Source organism: Bactrocera neohumeralis, chromosome 2, assembly GCF_024586455.1.
Source record: "Bactrocera neohumeralis isolate Rockhampton chromosome 2, APGP_CSIRO_Bneo_wtdbg2-racon-allhic-juicebox.fasta_v2, whole genome shotgun sequence".
Classification (NCBI taxonomy): domain Eukaryota; kingdom Metazoa; phylum Arthropoda; class Insecta; order Diptera; family Tephritidae; genus Bactrocera; species Bactrocera neohumeralis.
The window spans coordinates 2,792,683-2,804,141 of record NC_065919.1 but is presented as its reverse complement, the minus strand read 5'-3'; the positions used below and the strand labels follow the sequence as shown (position 1 = coordinate 2,804,141).

The 11,459-nt window shown below is 37.3% G+C and overlaps 1 long non-coding RNA gene across 1 annotated transcript; it reads right to left on the bottom strand.

The window, feature by feature from the left end:
* Positions 1-6,800: 6,800 nt before the first annotated feature.
* Positions 6,801-10,511, bottom strand: LOC126751694 (uncharacterized). Its single transcript, XR_007665913.1, has 3 exons — positions 9,665-10,511; positions 9,355-9,594; positions 6,801-7,052 (listed from the first exon to the last, which is right to left on the bottom strand). It is a non-coding gene; the product is annotated as an uncharacterized LOC126751694 (long non-coding RNA).
* Between the last annotated feature and the right edge of the window lie 948 nt (positions 10,512-11,459).

Here is an 11,459-nt window from a genome sequence, read left to right as displayed (position 1 = left end):
TCTACATGAGCACCCTTTATTATAGATAAAAATAAAAACAACAATCACATATGCTGCAACGCTGCAGGTGTGCACGGCAAAGGTATAAGGTATTAACAAAAATTTTGCTCCGCATGCGCACCAACATCCAAAGAGCTCGCAAGCCTTTTGAGCTTTAGACACTTTCCCTACAAAATTCCAGTAGCAACTCCCCACTGTTGTTATTGCACGCGTGTTTTTGTATAAAGTGCCTGCTTTCGGGGAACATGTGTGCCTACATTTTTATCTCGAGCGTGTCAATTTATCCTCGAGTAAAAAATTACTGAAATTCTAAAGTAGAAAAAATTTGGCAAAAATGCGTGAATGTGGACAAAAGCAAAACAAAAATAATAAAACTGGAACAGGCATACATATGTATGTTAAATGTTTTTTTGGCTCATTTTTTAGCCGCGTTCATTAAACAGTTGGCCATTCTCACGCTGTCGCTCACATGATCTCACTGTTTCTACTCTTACGCTGCCGTAGGCCATAAGTTTTTAATGGTTTAACAGCTAACGCAGTCACTGAAATATTCATCGGTTTGCCGGCTCTTGTGAAAAATGCACTTGTGCGCATTTAAAAATATTCCACATGCTATTTGTGGTTCCGTCGTGGCAAAAATAGTTAAAGGCATAAAAAGTGGCGACGAAATTGGTTACCAAAAATGACTCACTAAAATTTTTGTTAATTTGTGTAACTGTAAATTTGCAACATTTACTTATTGTGTATATGGCCGAAGCTGGATGTACATATTTTATAATTGATGTTGTGGTGATAACTGGTATGCGAGTAAAATGATCTCTTTCTGTTTGCCATGCTCAACCTCAATCCGAACGCAGAGGCTGGTATGTATTCGATCGATAAATGAGCTCATATTTTTCCAACGTAGTGGCGTTAATAAATACACTATACAATTATACCCTTACATAGTCAGTTATTAAAATGAATTGATGGAAGCAGTGCGTCCTACATACTTTTCGAATTTAATTTGAAATAATTATTTAAATAGCGAAATTGTCTAGAATGTGCAAAAACAGAGTTAATTATTACTTGAAGGGCACTACGAAAGACACCAATTACCTTGGCAGGCTAAACAAATGTAGCGCTGAAGTTGACATGAAAGCCACTTCGTTCTTAATTATTTAGACCACTGCAACGTAAAGCGAACTTTTCGTTGTTTCTACTCTGCTTCAACTCTTCTGGCCCTTATTTTTATTATTTTCATGAGCTCAGGGATCTCTAGGCAACAGTTATTGATTTTTGATAGAAAGTTTTAGAGCTTATCCTGGAGCCCCTTTCGGTGATTGTAGAGGTAGTGAGTAAAATAATATGTGTACTCCATTTTCCTAAGGCTTCTTATATCTTTTACCATCTAAGTAAAATCCTTAGTACGAAAATAAGTCAACTTAGTATCTTGTGATCGTTAATCGGTACATGAAAGACTTCTCTGCTGTAAGATAGTTTATCATCAGAAGGACCTAACTGCTAGTTGTATAAATGCTGCCCCTTGTAAGGGAATTAGCTGTAATCTACCCAACATATCTATAACGTATTAGTAGTTATTTTGAGATACAATTATCTGCGAGTACTTAAAGTTTCTTAAGAGTTTCTTAAGTACAGAAGCAACTTACAAAACAGGTTTTAAGATAGAATGTCAAGCTCATGGAATAATATTATAATGGTCCAGAGAATCTGGCACGTGCTGACCATTTGTTGGAAGACGGTATAAGTGAGTATATATTTAATTATCTGCTCATTTACTATGCTGTTCACTTCTGACATAGGACAGTTTCTACATAAACAGTTCAGCGCTGGAATTCCGCAGAAATATTAATCGTGTGAAGAAGTTCCAGTGAAGAGGGTCACTTTAGCCGAGTCTTTGCTCTGTGTCAAAGAAATCGTCAGGGTCAAATACAATCCAGGAAGATTTCCTGGCATTACTCAGCGTCAGTCACTAATGTGGGTCGAGGCACTGAATATAGAATATATTAGCATTTGTTCAATGGCATGCCACTTCAAAATTTCTAATCAAACTTGCTCCACCTCTGTAACATAAATTTGCCGCAATTAAGTGAGTTCAAGCAACTTGCGCATGTACTTCATCCACGTTACTGAAGGACTTCATTTGAAACGAGGGTAAGTTATTTATGCCAGTTTGAAATTGCCAGCAAATTAAGAAGGAAATGGCAGAGTCGCTGACAGAGGTCCGCGCCGAATTCATAAGAAGTTATATATTTTCGTATGTAAATGTGAGAAAATGTTTAATGTTGCGAAATACCAAGCCAATTAACTGCAATCATTGGCGATTATTTTAATTTAACTTTTTTTTACGGATTCCTTTTTTAATTTCCCAACTAAACATGCCATTCAAAGGAAAGCCGACGCTGTAGTTGTGGCGGATGGTGGGTAGCAAGCGCAGCATTTGTAATGAAGACGGTGAATAATGGCAGCTGCGAGCGGTCGTCGTTGACTACAGCTCACGCGCTGAATAGCCAGTAAATGAGCAATTAAATTTGGCGTAAAATTTATTTGAAATAAGTAAAAGAAAAAACTTAAACTAATAGCAGACTGCCGAGTTTGAGTAGGATTGTGTGAGAAAACAAAAGATCTAAAATAAGAAGGCAATTTCATTTGCTTTAAGAATGCTTTCACAAGAGTGGTGGATGTAAAGTGAGACTTGAATGAGGCAATAAAATTTTGTAAAGCGTGGCTAGCTTTTTTATGTACTCACGCTTCAAGCAACTGTTCAATGCGCTTAATTGAAGAACTTGCTTATTTGTTCTAATTGCTTAGACTTCATCAGAAAAAAGATTAAGATTTGAAACGTTGAAAGCGGCTTGTGTCTTAAAGCAAAAATTAATAATTTCAACAAAACTAAAAAAATCGTACAACTTTATATGCGCACGTGTTTGTTTCAACATAATTTGTAATAAAATAATTGAGTTGACAAACATGGTTATCCCACATGTGCAATATTACTACAAATATTATTATACTTGAAATAACCTTTTTTTTTGAGCTTGGAAACTATAATCGATTCCGGCTCCGATCAAGGTTTTTAGCTATCGGGCAACTTTACTAAGCCTTGCGCGTTCTGATTGTAAGAGAGGTTTTCTGAAGATTAACTGAGGCGGACTTTAATATTGTGAAGAAGAGGGAAAGGAAAAAGTAAATGTGAATAAGTTGAGCAATAAAAGTCCCTGGAGGTTGCTGGATCGCGGAGATAAAGGCTTTGTTGTTATAATAATCTATGAGATGCAGAGAAAACTCACAGAAGAAATAGAAGCAGAAATTAATATAATAATTCCCTCGGTTGCAGAACTATTGTGAAAATTGAATGAATATTTTCGAACGCTGAATCACACTGTTTTTATCCTAGCAAATAATGTGAAGTTGGCAACTCCTTGCAAGTGCTTTGTAAATAATTTTTTCTCACATTCCACGAATAAGTAATTCACAAACGCTTTAAAACCGCGTATCCTCTTATTACTGAGCCCACTGACATTGTCAATGCCAACCTTCGTACTTCTTATATTCCTCGCACTTCATGCAATTCAAACACTGCCCTCAGAAAATCGAATTGCAATACATATAGCATAACTGGTGTATGCGCGCATTAAATAATTCATACCATATTTCTTCGAGCGTCCTACCACTCATGCGGCCAAGAGTCCTTCTTTTTCACAGAATTCGCGGCATTTCTCAGGTCGACATTTGAGCGCTTTAATTGCCAATAATGAGATTTATAATCGACTTAGGTCGTTAGCGTAAATCGCAAGCGCCTATACACATATATATATGCACCTTTATGTACACAAAGTGTATATATATACTATATTTTTAGCACCGTTATAAATGACTGTGCGCACCTATAGCGCGATGGATCTTTTATTGATTGGCATGCGATTCACTTCAATATTATTGCTGTGCAAATAACTGAGCGAGAAATAAGAATGTGAAGTCAATTAAGTAAAAAATGCCAGCGGAAAGCAGCTTGACGCCACCTGCAGTGTGGCATTATTTGCCTTCAGCACAAAACCAACGACGTCAAAGGCACAACACATACCCATACACATACACAGGCGCTTATATGGTAGTACTTTGTGTAATACGCCATGTTAAGTTATTATTTTCTGAAAATGATTATTGATACGTTGCCAGCGAATGTGAGTAAATTCAAGCGTTCGTTTGCATTGATGTATAATTGCTTTTTGTAATTATACTTGTATGTAGATGGAGGTGGGTATTAATGGCTGTGTGTATTGATCATGTGCCTACGCACTGCTTTACTCGTATATGTGTTAGGTTATTAAAATATGCCAGGTGCGTATCGCTTGCGTTTTCGCCTGCATGTAATCATTAATGTTCATGCCTCTATTAAAAAGGCCAAAGCACATGAGTACATGTTGGCACATCATTTGTGGTTTTATGTGCTCACAAAATTATACAAACCTTCCTGGAAATGCGTGTTGGTATGTTGGCTGGAGTATAATATTTGAATTTTTGCCTGCATGTGCTTGCAACTCTGCGCCTTCAGGTGAGCATATCGGAAGTGATAGAGTGAATGCAAGATAAATGAAAGTGATTGATTAGAGCGACAGGTTACATAAAGGTTTAATGGATAGTGAATTAGCTAACGATTATATCATTTAAAATAGATTATAAATTCAGGAAATTGAATTAATCCTATATGCTCAAATAGAAATCTGAGAGAATAAGTGGACCACTTTTTGCCGTTTTTCGCTGGAGACATTGTTCCATCAGTGTAAATCGAAAATTCGAAATTTCCAAAACTGAAGCGAGCTGATATAGCCTCGCCTCTGTAAACTTCACAAATTTCACTAGTAGCTTGCGTGGCATTCTTCCCTTTTTTCAACTTACCCGAATTAAATTTTTTTGTCTAAATGAAGCTGAAAATCTCACCCTTTCCAACGCTATATGATATGACAGAATGTGAACGGTACCACCGGAGATATACGACTGGTACGACATCTACTGACAAAATACGAAAACTCTTTTTCGACCACGAAGCACTATACAACGATTCCTAAATTCTATTGCTGAGTAAAATATTGTCGGCTAATCATATTGAGATATTTTATGTTGAACCAAATTAAGTGGTATCAACATATCAAGATCCACGTTGGTGATATAAAGGCAAGAGGATCTTAGCCATAATGCATGCCACTGATACCAAACATATAATATACGTATGTATATTAACAAAGGACGCGTTCGATTTTGAATCGGATATATTTTGACCGTTGCATTTGAATAAGATCAATCGGAAGCAAGTAGAAGTCAATGACTCAATCGTAAATCTGATTTTTCCCATATAGCATATAAACGTAGAACCATTGGGCAGGTAGTCATGTACTTAACATATTCACCTACGCCTGTTTTATTTACATACTCCATGAAAAAAGTCTTTCACTTAATACTGTGCACATATATTATTTGTTTACATATGGCACCATAAATTTTCCTTTTCACAGATTTCGTCAGACTTTCAATACGATTCCATTTAATCATATACTCGCAGCACATATGTCGGCGCACTCGCCATAAATATTTTCAGTATATCATTACCGACATCGTTTCATTTAATGGCAGCGCTTTATAAATAGGCTTGCTGATGTTTTTATTTACTTACCGCCATTGGTAGGCCTGCTTGCATATGCTCATTCATTATATGCCAAGTGAAACCGCTCCCGTATATTAATTTCTCTTAATTTAATTTCATTGTTATGCATTAATAAATTCGCTACGCACGGCAACACCTGTCACACTTTGTAAGGCTATGGATTCTAATAAACTGCGAGCACATTAATCCAGTACTGGCAAGGATAATAAGTTTATATGGACGTATGCGTTCAGCTTTTTCATGAGATTTCATCTGGCTTTATTAAATAATTTAAGCAAGAAAATAATAAACAAAAATCAGTTGGTTCGATTTACTTCGTTTACGAAAATGATGTGTGTTTTCATATCTCCGTTATATGCTGTTGGAGAAGGTAGAACGTAAGTGGAAACTGTAGTGTGATATAAAGCTCCTAAAGTGATTATTATTATTGATTTTCTATTAAGAGCTTCGTTGCATATACACATCAGTTTAGGTTAATGAGTGCGTAAATAAATAAAACTAAATGAAACGAAGCACTTACATAGCATAATATTGTGTGTGTATTTGTATGTAAGTATACTACAGGAAATCAGTGGCAAACGCATTCCATATGAAACACACTTATAAATAATAATAAAGGTAAATTAATTATAATTCTTTTGTAAAATAGGTCAGCCCACAGTTTACTCTATCATTTCACTACGCCCATTTTTGCTGGTTTTCAAGTTGTGTGGGCGTGATATACTGAAAATTCTTTCAACAGTTAGTATTTTAAAAGTTCTGTATTAAACTTCAATGAGGAAAATGGAAATTATGGCAACTTTCAAGCATCAAATCAGTAGTTTCACTGAAAATTTGTAATCTTCTATACACGGTTGGCCCTAGCGGACTCGGCAAATAAGTGAGACGGCTTTCCTGTGTAATAAGTAAACACGATTATAATTTTACGTGAAATACTATTCACATAATTCTCACCTTACTATGTTCATTACATGCTTCGCAGATGTTAAAAGCAAATTAATAATGAAAATTAATCTGCTTGTCGAACAGGGGCGGATCCAGAGTAAAATTTTAGGGGTGAGCCTACATAATTTTGTATTTGATTTGAGAAATGTGTAACTGTAGACCATAATTTTATTTTTGATACTTATTTCAACATTTATTTTGCAACATAAAATCTACATGGCATTCATTATAGTTTTTGCCATAGTAAAGCTGAAGCTGAGTCACTACAAAATGATTTCATGATTTATAATATTTAGGTTAGGTAAAGTTAAGCACTATACTACTTGAACAGCGGAATGCAAGTCGCGGAGATCACACTTGATCAGTTATTGCGGCCACCATTTTTCGCCTTTGCTGATTTGGTGAGCTGACTGCCGGTCAGTATTGCCAGTTTTAGCGCTCACAGCTGGAAGGAGAGCAAAATAAATATTGAGAATAAAGTACAGAGATGATTAAACCTAACATTTTTCCACAATAATATCCATAATTGGACTTACGAAAGAATTTCAAATTTACGCCATGGCAATGATCTTCCTGTCGAGGCTGAACACACAGAAAACGTTGGGTGTAAAACTGAGAGATTATTGATAATCTGTACACCTCAATTCTTGAACATTAGTTTCAGAAGATGCGTCACAACACAATACGCCTTTTTTGACAATATTCATTTTTCACCTAATCAAACAATTTTTGATGCTGCCATATTTTAGCGAAATTTTAATGCGTCATTTTAATTTTCATCGACCAATACCATCTGTTACAATATCAGGGTGTCACAGCACAGGATTGTCATAGTAATTAAACTTTCGACAAAAAAGCTAATTTAATTAATTTTAACGCCGAATGGCGTAATCTCTTATAATTACACACACACATACATGAAAAAGATTTGACAGAATTAGAGGCTTCAACAAAATTTCACTCTAAAGGCTACGCAGAATCATTTCTAATTATTACATAATGTACTTGGTGCATTTTCTCTGACGATTTACGGAGCGAAACAAACACACATACAATAATACAGCTGCCAACAATGTCGGTGCCGACGTTGGCGCAAACAAATTAGGTTCATTATGGCAGTGACATGTGTCAGTTGAGTGTAATGCAACAACAATGGCTACAGCAACCTTTCAACTAAGCAACGAAAAACAGAACGTATATACACAAGTGGCAAAATAAAAGCTAAGAAAGTAGCAGAACTAACTGAAAAAGAAGCGGCGAAAACTTATGGCACATACTGCTGCCGTGTTGTTGTAAGTTACCCGCTCTGCGGCGCACCACGTCCCGGTCTAAGATCAGTCAAATACATCGTTGGTGTCGACAGTAACGTCAAAGGCGTCAACAGCTTGCCGACAGCGCATGAAATTGCTACAACAGTAGCACATTGCCACCAATGGTGGCGCCACACTGCATGTTGGCAGCTAGTAAACATTTTTATTAGTGCTGCAAATATTTTGTACGCTGCAACAGGCACAACAAAAACACAACATAATACAGAGAACGCTGCACAAGCGCCGACTACACGACCGACTATAACACAAATGCAACATTAGAAGACGCTGGCGGCGCAGAGCAAGAAGAACGGGAAGTTCTTCCACTTGTTGGCAATATGGCTGAGACAAATTTGCGCTTATCAACTGTGGTGTGTTGGCAGCATAACTGGTGGAAGAAGCTGTGTCTGGAAGAAAAGTGAAGAATAAGTGCGGTTTCAGTGGCAAAGTAGCAAGTTGATGACTTGCAGATGCAGCTGTCATCCACAGGCATCGAAGAGTGAGTGTTGACTGCATGGCGTTTGCTGAAGAACAGTGCGAAATTGCAACAACAGCAACACTGTGTATAGAGTCCTACTGGTCCTTAGTGCTGCTGCCGCTGCAGCTGCTGAATTTTGTTTAGATTGACAACAATTTGGCTTTATGGCGTGCCAGTCGCAATAACACCGCCAGCAGCTGGTGAGGGAAGCAAATACCATCAGACACACACCACCTATTCTTACACATGCAGACGCGTTGATTGCTGTTCACGCCCTGCAGCTTTAGCGATGCTATGGCAAAGTATCAACTTCGATTCCAAAAGTCAACCTCAACTGCTAAAGGATAATGACATTCACTTCGTGTGTATGAATTCCAAAGCATGTGGCATAACACTCGAGCGCAGTTAGTTTTGTTTTCATATATTTATCTCTGTATGACTCGGGGGGTAGCTGCATTATGTAGTCGCAACAAGTTTTCACTTCCGTCCTTTTATGCCACATGCTGCTTTAACTTGTAACTAGTACATGCGAAAACATATCCATAACCGAATATATGTATATAAATTCACACTTTTATCTGTGCACTCATTTGCAGCATATTTACGAATGCTCCCGTAGCTGTGAAAAACCATACAACTCAATTTAATGATATCAACCCTGACAACTACCGCCTCAGTTGTGTTAAATGAAATGTCTGCACATTTGGCCTGGGTATAAAGCGCACATATACATACTCACACGTGTCAAATGGTTTAAAGAGGTGAGGTGTGTCGTGCGCAGATAAAGACTGGCTTGGTTACGGTTGTTTACGTATTGAAATAATTAGGAAGTACCACAGGAAGTAAATACAGCAGGCAGTAAAAGTTCTAGCAAAATTATGTATATGAAAAGCAGAGTTTTAGAACAGCTTTCAAGCTCAAATTTTATATATAAGTTTCACATCGTTAAGGCAAGTAACCTGTGCATTGGTTACCGGGGCTATTAAATAATGTCCCACTGGTGCACTCAATATACTCCTGCATCAGTTGGCTACAGATGTCTTTACTTGTAAAGCAGCAACAAGCTCTGCTATAAGAATAAAATAATTCGGAGGTTGGATTGGGGACATAGCGCCATCCTGAACCAGCTAAACAAAAGTAAATCCGACTATATGTCTTAAGGTTAGATTTCAATAGCCACTTCCAGGTGAAGATACCCTCTAAATGTGAGTAGAGAAGAAATTTGGTTGAAAAGGATAATGTAGTCTCTATCTATTATTATTAGTATACCGACAGGTCCAAAATGGACTGCGGAGTAAGGACCGGGGAATACTGACGTCTCCCCTTCCATCCGCCTCCCAATCCCAGCCAGCATTTTCCAATGCATGCTAGGTTTAGACAACGGTTGTGAAGTTCTCTTAAATTCTCCGTGAGGTTGCAGAAAGCAGACACATATACGTAAGGCAGGCGGCATTGCTAGCCTTGTGGACCTCATATTCCAGTGTAACTAGTCCACAACTTAAAGACGGCTATAAGGTAACTAGCATATCATGAATATAAGTAGTGATTACTGATTATTTTATCATGCTTGACGTGGTTCAAGAAAGTCACTCCATATATCCATAGAATGAGCACAAGAACATTTAATGAAAATATTGAGATAAAAGTGCCTTTCAGTTGTTTGTATATATATTTTTCGTTCCATATTCCAAAGATAATACTACTGCCCCTCTAATGGGTGAGAGTTGAAAATACTACGTGACACACCAAAATCGATACAAATCAGTTCGGATCACTCGAAAAATCACTGCTTTAGTTACATTTAGAACATTTTGCCTTCTTCCTTCTCTTCCTCACAGTGGTCGCTTCAAAGAGAGCATTAAATCTGTTTTCTAGCTGCAAGCGTACTCGCTTTCATAATTCATTCGCCATTTAACATTTATGGTGTAGTTTTGTCGCAATTTATCTTTCGCCATTTAAAATTAACCACAATGCCATTTATGATACCTCAGTTTACACGTTGTCTTTGTCACTAAAACAAGCCACTAATAAAAATGCATTGCTCTGTCGACACACCAACTTAAAATACCAACACATGGACGCTCCACCACCCCCACGCCAAACTGCCGAACTGCCTAACTGTGCGTTCTTGCAGCACCGAGAAATTATTTATGAGAATGTGTTGAATATCATAAATGCCTAATGTGCTGACGAGCAACTTGTGCCGGCAGTCGTTATTGCTGACAACGCCAGTTGCTTTGAATTTGCATGAATGAGCAATGCGAGAGTGCCGTCGTTTGACGCTGCGGGCGTGGGGAGGTGGTGTGCTGGAAATAACATTCACACACTTCATCTTTTCGCAATAGCGCTCTCTTTGCCGCTTTCACTCGACAGCACGCTCATGCGTATTTTTATTGTCACGTTATATTGTCATTTATTTATGCAATTGACTAGTTAGTTAGTGCATGAATTCTTCAAGGTGAGCGAAAGCGTGAAACGTTTTCACTTTGTGGTAAACAAAAAGCTGTTACTCAACTCAAACTGTCTTTGGCACACAAGTGAATGCATGAAAGCCTGTAAACGGAAATTGATTGTAAGTAATTGGAAGGGTGCATTTATTTACCGTTGTTCGGAAGGGTAGTGTAATTTATGGGGTGGCAAACAGATTGATTTTGAATTGTTTATATTTTTTATTACGCTATGACCCACTAAGTGCATGTCATAGATCAACTTAAGTACTTCAAAGTATCAAGCAGTATACTATGAAATAGCAACAGTGAATGGAAGTTATAATAATTCATAAAATATATGGAAAAACATTACAACAGAAACAAATAAGTAACGGCTAAGTAATAGTAAATTGATAAAAATCATTTTTTGAATTTCATCACATGATTATGCCTTATGTCCCATATATATTAATATTAAAATCAGTCCAGAACTACAGATCTCTACACTGATCCCATTAATTCTGAGGAAGATCTCAAATATTAAACCTTTTTAACATAACGCATTTTTCAGTAAGAGCGCAACAAAAGTTTATGCTTGAAACCTTAGAAAATTGGGTTCAGCGTCTGAAATGCTG